Source organism: Megalobrama amblycephala, linkage group LG19, assembly GCF_018812025.1.
Source record: "Megalobrama amblycephala isolate DHTTF-2021 linkage group LG19, ASM1881202v1, whole genome shotgun sequence".
In the NCBI taxonomy this organism is placed as follows: domain Eukaryota; kingdom Metazoa; phylum Chordata; class Actinopteri; order Cypriniformes; family Xenocyprididae; genus Megalobrama; species Megalobrama amblycephala.
In genome coordinates this window covers 40012628-40020089 of record NC_063062.1, presented here as the reverse complement: position 1 = coordinate 40020089, position 7462 = coordinate 40012628, and positions in this window count along the sequence as shown.

The window sequence follows — 7462 nt, the reverse complement described above, 5'->3', positions numbered from 1 at the left end:
ATTCATGCAACGGCCAAATGCATAAACACAAACTGAAAAGAGGAAGATGACGTTTTACTTTTGCTTTATTTTCAGCAGCGCTTGAACAGTCCCCGGCCCTAATTAAAGCGTTCCGGTCCACGGCACGGCAGACAAGATGGCAACCAGAGGCTATTTCATTTCCTCTGGTCTTTTTAGACTGTGATTACAGCTGTTTACAATGGAGAAGAAAAAGAAAATAACAATAACAACAACAACGACGGACTGATGGAAGGTTATACGGGAGAGGAGACACTGAACCTCTGTATGGTTTCTCACAGGACACTTTATTTGATCATATCAATCAGAAAATATAACAGCATATGAGTTTACAATGGCATGAGGTTGAGGAAACATTTTAAACTTTTACTTTAATATTGATGGAGCATAACACAGATTCAAAATCAACATGTGGACCTTTATTTTCCAGATCTGCCATGGAAAATATATACTTTTGAAGGGCATTAGGAATTGTACAGTGCTTTGAGGAGATTTGGATTTAAAAATAGTTACATCTGCAGTAATTTTAGCTCCTGCAGTGCCAGCTGGTGCTTTCTGAATGTCTGGTTTCTCATGAAAAATAGGCATTTTTTTTAAAGGAAAAGCTCAACGAAAAATGAAAATTAAAATATTCACCATCATTTGCGCTGTCAAATAAAATACGGTGGAATTAACGTCAATAATGTTTGGCCACCAGACCAATTATTAAGTCCATATGTCTTTTGAAGTACTTTTCAGGTGATCATGTTGAAGGGGAAGATGAACAGCAATTTTTAGTCTGTTCTTCACACAAAGCTATCAAAGTCATTTTATGATATTTTATGGCAGCTGCAATGTCTATTCACCTTAAATAGCATTCATTTCTCCTTTTGATTTCCACTGAGAAAAGAAAAAAAAAAGTTGCATTGAATTGGTTCAACATGAGGAGTAAATGATGACACCACTTTGGTATCATTTTACAGTAAGGTTTCATTTGTTAACATAAGTACACTGGTTAAAGGGTTAGTTCACCCAAAAATGAAAAATCTGTCATTTATTACTCACCCTCATGTCGTTCCACACCTGTAAGACCTTCATTCATCTTCAGAACACAAATTAAGATATTTTTGATGAAATCCGAGAGGTATGTGACAATATAATCAACACTTTCATGGTCCAGAAGGAACTAAAGACATCGTTAAAACAGTCATGTGACTGCAGTGGTTCAACCTTAATGTTATGAAGAGACGAGAATACTTTTTGTGCACAAAAACAAAAAACAAAAAAATAACGACTTTATTCAACAATTAAGCCTTGTTTTTGTTTTTTTTTGTGTGACAGATTGATATTACAGTACAGAATTGTTCTATACTTTGTCATTGAACGGACGAGAGGCTCTCGGGAGTGCACGTATGGTCACGTCCTTTTGATTTTCAATGTCCCCTCACATATAAAAATCAGTATACAAGCTTTCAAAGCCAATCTCTGAAGTAGGGGAAGGTCTCAGTTTTTTCTCGGTAAGCTGTTCACACATTGGCAATAAGAAATTATTAATAAATGAAAATTCTCACATATAGCCTCTTTAAAGGTGCCCAAGAATACTTTTTCACAAGATGTAATATAAGTCTAAGGTGTCCCCTGAATGTGTCTGTGAAGTTTCAGCTCAAAATACCCCATAGATTTTTTTTAATTAATTTTTTTAACTGCCTATTTTGGGGCATCATTAACTATGCACTGATATTTTCAGCGCGCCGCCCCTTTAATTCGCGTGCTCCCTGCCACACGAGCTCTCGATTATATTACAGCGCATTTACAAAGTTCACACAAGCTAATATAACCCTCAAATGGATCTTTACAAGATGTTCGTCATGCATGCTGTATGCATGCTTCGAATTATGTGAGTAAAGTATTTATTTGGATGTTTATATTTGATTCTCTATGAGTTTGAGGCTATGCTCCGTGGCTAACGGCTAATGCTACACTGTTGGAGAGATTTATAATGAAGTTGTGTTTATGAATTATACAGACTGCAAGTGTTTAAAAATGAAAATAGCGACGGCTCTCTTGTCTCCGTGAATACAGTAATAAACAATGGTGACTTTAACCACATTTAACAGTACATTAGCAACATGCTAACGAAACATTTAGAGAGACAATTTACAAATATCTCTAAAAATATAGATAGATAGATAGATTCTAACTAATGTTAATGATGATTAATAATGCTTTAAAAATATAGTGTTCATAGTTGCATATCAACTAACTCTTTAATGTTAACAAATGAGACCTTATTGTAAAGTTTTATTTTGGGGTGAACTGTTGCTGTAAAACGTGGAACACTGTAATTCACCTCGAGTGAACATGAATCTCGCTCGACAAACAGACACAGAAAAGAGGGCTGAGCTTCAGTAGCCCAATTCGTGATGATAAAAAGAGCAGTGAATTTACCCCACGGTTTCATCTCCACTTGCTGTCCCTTTACACAGCGATTCATCCATTATTCAGAGTGTATTCATGTGCAAATAATGAAACTCAGAAGAGTTGCTATTAGCTCCCTGTTTGCACAAAATAACCCCCTCCCGACCTTTCTGCCCCAATCACAATATCCTATTGCACCATTATACGTGATTAATTATCTGTCTATAATAGGGTCCAATATTGGGTTGTGGTAATTAAAAGATAATGATGGGCCAATTTGAGCTTTACGAATAAAGATGTGGTATCTCAGCACGTCTCCTATCAGACTGTTCAGGAAAATTTTAAACCCAGGGTGCAGAAGCGAGAGCGATTTTGATATCATCACCCCTTCTTGGTCTCTCAGGCTTCCTTACATGATTTTAAGATCTTGGTAGAGGTCAGGTGAGACAGATTTACACCTGGTAGTAACACCCGAGATGGGCTTTAATAGTCGTAAAACGGGGCAGTGACACAGTAATTGAAACACTCCAAATGGAATCAGTTCAGTGAGTCTTCTAGAATATTTAACGTAAAACGTGTCCTCCAAAATGTATTCCAACCCTTGGGAAAATAAATAAATAAGGTGGGAGGTGGCTGAATTGTACGTAGCGATGCTTCTGAATGAGATTGCCACTAAATTGTGACCAGGAAAGAGTCGTGTAGCGTTTTTACAATCGACAAATGAAGTGTGACAGGTAATCACACAGCTTCTGAGTCCAGTCGAGCGAAAGCTTATTAATATCACAGTTTGACCACAGATGATTGGTCCCATTACCGAGCATGCCACACCTCGAATGAGGAATGATTGCATGTGGATGCAAAGAACATTTCGCTTCCGCTGTAGTTGGGTGTGAATCAGATGGTTCAGAAATGCCATCCCATATAGATGTGAGGGTGATGTTTGGCTTTCTCTGCTGAATGAGAGAGAGTAAAGACCAGTAAAGTTCTCTGAAGATTTATGATTTAACAATCTCATTTAACATTAACAGACTTTTAAGTGCACTTGTTACAGAGACAATAATGAAGCAACCTGAGGTAATGACTGGATTAAAATACAACTGCATTTACAGTAATTACATTAAACTAACTATTTTTGCACCAAATTTGCATTAGAACTACATAAAACAGCAACTTGCACTATGAACAAGAAGGGCCGGATCCACCACAGACATTGAGGGGGACAAGTTACCCATAAGAACTGGAAATATTTGATCGTTTTTAATGCAGCTCACAATTATGCATCGCTCTGATTGTTGTTAAGTTGACATACAGTTTAAAAAGTTATATTTTTAGGCTGTTCAGCGTTCGTCAATGTCAAAATGATGGCCAATCAGATTAAAGAAGGCGGGGCTTACTATTCACTGACGACGAGTGTGAATTTCAACGTGACACTTTTTGAAAGAGTGCTTGCGTGGTAAGATATAAGTAGCTAAATATTTGACAACTGTTTTATGATGTATATGTTTACTGACCCACAGTAACACAGTGATGCCTGGTTTCTCCCAAGGTTTTTTTTTTTTTTCTCCATTTTAACACCTATTTGCCACTTGTTTGCCACCTGATGTCACCTGTTGGAGTTTGGGTTCCTTGCCGCTGTCGCCTTTGGCTTGCTTAGTTGGGGACACTTGACATTTGACTTGACATTTGATATTCAACAGTATTCTTGACATTTATTCAACAGTGCTTTGATCTGCCTGCATTGACACTATTATTTAAGAGCTGCTGTGCAGCCAAAATTATGTACCAGTTATCAATGTAAAGCTGCTTTGACACAATCTGCATTGTAAAAAGCGCTATATAAATAAAGGTGACTTGACTTGACTTGATGCAAAATACTTTTTTCACCATTTTGAGTTGAAAATATGCTATCATTTAAATTATGATGAATCGATGAATCGAGACATATTAGATATAGAAACGAGTAAATGTGTGCATATTTTTAAATAAAATATTATTTGCTAAGAGCTTACATGGACGACTTCACAACTATAGGCTATAATTAGACCTAGAGCTTCTATTACCGTTCTTATTTCTCCTTTATTCTCTTAAATACCTTTTAATTACTTAATTTCTTTAAATAAAAATACTTTTAAGACATGGTTACGGTCTTGTGAACAAGTTATAGAAAAATGGCATATATAACATACTATATAAAAATTGGGCTCAGTAAGATATATATATATATATATATATATATATATATATATATATATATATATATATATATATATATATATATATATATATATTTTTTTTTTTTTTTTTGGTAATAATACTTTTATTAAAACTTTTATTAAGAAAGGATGCATTAAATTGGTCAAAAGTAACTAAAAATATATTTTAGTTGAATGTTGTTCTTTTGAACTTTTTTGGAAAAAAACTTTTTGCAAATATAATGATTTTTATTTTTCTTGAGCAGCAAATCATCATATCAGAATGATTTCTGAAGGATCATGTGACACTGAAGACTGGAGTAATGATGCTGAAAATTCAGCTTTGATCACAGGAATAAATTACACTTTACTATATATTCACATAGAAAACAGCTGATTTACATTGGAATAATATTTCACAACTTTTTACTGTATTTTTATCAAATAAATGCAGTCTTGGTGAGCAGAAGAGACTTCTTTAAAAACACCAAACCATGAACGTTATTATATCTCAGTAATATGTGGCAGTTGTAGCCTTCTTACTTGCTAAGAAAAATGTCAAGCACACATGTACTGTTCTTGCATACTTAAATAAAATATTTCCAAAAACCAAAAACATCCTCAATATCAGTGCCTGGGTCTCTTAGGATTAAATGCCTTGCTCAGTGGTTTCTTGCACGATTCAAACCACAGCCAGTCATAGCCGTCCCTCGGAAGAAGAACTCTGGCTCTGGAAAAAAAACAGAAGCTCGGGCATTGAAACAAAAAGAGAAATTCAAGCTTGTTAGTCGGCCATTTGAAATGAGGCCACTGCAATTTTACATACCGTTTGAGCATCACAGCGATATAGACAAACAACAGCGTCCAATGCAATAGTCACAATGCAAGAGAACATTAGGAGGAGACATAAAAAGACACTTAGGTGAAATGTTATTTCCTTATAATGTGAAGATAAACGCAGGAGATACAGAGAATGATAAAGATGACCGTGTGCCTGAGGGCAGCAGAGCTTTTGGTCTGCGTTCAGCTTTCGGGAGGGAAATCTATCCAGAAATGGCCTCAATTTCCCACTTTTTAATCTTCTTTTCTCGCTCCACAGACTATAGATTGATTCCTCTTTGCCATCAATCCATTTTGGTTCAGCTCATGCTTCTCCACTTGCTAATGATGATGGCTGCTATATTTAGTGAGTGAAAGCCTGTTTATATTTCCTCCGAAGCGACAGAGATTAGGTGAAAAGGGTGTTGACGATCATTTCATTATGGCAATCTCAGAAGTAAATAATGGACTATTGTGGACCATGAAGTGAAAAAAAAAAAAAAAAAAAAAATCTTTATCATACCTGATCAAAAAAAGATGAGATTGCAAAGCTAGCCTCAAAACACAAATAATGGACTTTAATTCCATACGAGTCTCCAATATACTTTAGTTGCACAGAAATGTGTCCTTCAGATGAACTGCTGTGATGCACTGTTCTGCTCCAGATTCTCTCATCACTTCCAGCTGAACTGAGATCAGCATAATCCTAATCTGAACCGTGTACAACTGATCCAGAGTCATCTTTTAACCTTTTCATCTACACTGCAATTACATTTTTTTTTTTTCTCAGTATTTATGTCTGGTTTTCAGGTACAAATATCTGAACATTTCTTAAATCAACACTGGAGAAGCAAAAGTTATTTTTCAGTTTTCCTGAAAAATTTATCGAAATTACTGAAAGTGAGTTTTTGCTTAAAACAAGAGAAAATATCTGCCAATGAATCTTATTTTCCCTCTGAATTATGTTACATATTTATGGCCTGAACACCAAAAGGTGTGAGGACCCTCTTGGAATTGCTCAAAAACTCAAAAAACTTTGCACACGCATAACTAGCGTCATAACTAGTGAATTTTTACATCTTATATGGGTTTCAGAATTGGGTGGGGCAAAATGGCTCAATAGCGCCACCTATAAAAATTCAACAAAGCGCCCCTCCTACTACGTTTCACGTACATGCACGAAATTCAGTACATGCATGTAATGTCTCAATACCTACAAAAAAGTCTTAGCTGCAACAAGAAGTCAGCCATTTTGAATTTCCTCTGCGATTTTTGTGCAGTTTTTGTGATTTTCAGTCATCATACTTTAACGAACTTCTCCTACAGTTTTAATCCGATCATCAAATTTGGTAAGTGTAATCATAAGGCCTTTGCGATGCTAAATTGCGAAGATCTTGAGTTTTCATCTAAGAAAAAGGTGGCCTGACAAAGTCAACATGTTCTCCAACCAATACGTCTATATAGCTCGTTTGTCACTTCCCTGAAATACGACCCATAGGAGCGTTTACTAAAGTTGTGCCCCTATCGACAACAGGACACTTTCATTTTAATGCATTGTTCCCTTTTATCTGCATCATATTACGGGTTTCGCGTAGCTCAATTGGCAGAGCATTGCAATATATAACAATATGCAATCATGTGATCATGCGATCGTGGGTTCGATCCCGGGGAATGCATGTGCTCATAAAGTGTGTATGCACTATAGATCACTAAGAGTAGGTTTAGGGGTGGGGTGGGTGTAGTCGTTAATAAAAAAATGAGTTTTGCTGAATGGAAATGGGACAAATGGTGTAAAAGTACCATTTTGATTGGTAACAACAGTCATACGTCATTTTGTGACGATAGACGTAACACGACAGTCATTATTTTTTATGCCAGCTAGAGGGCGCATAACTTTTAAACATAAATATAGGTCGTAATAAGGTGCTTGACATCTACATGCCAATATTCAGTTAGTCATAGCGCCACCAGCTGGCAGCAGGAAGGCCGGCAAATACAAACGACTTTGAAATACTCCTCCTATATTTACCTACTTA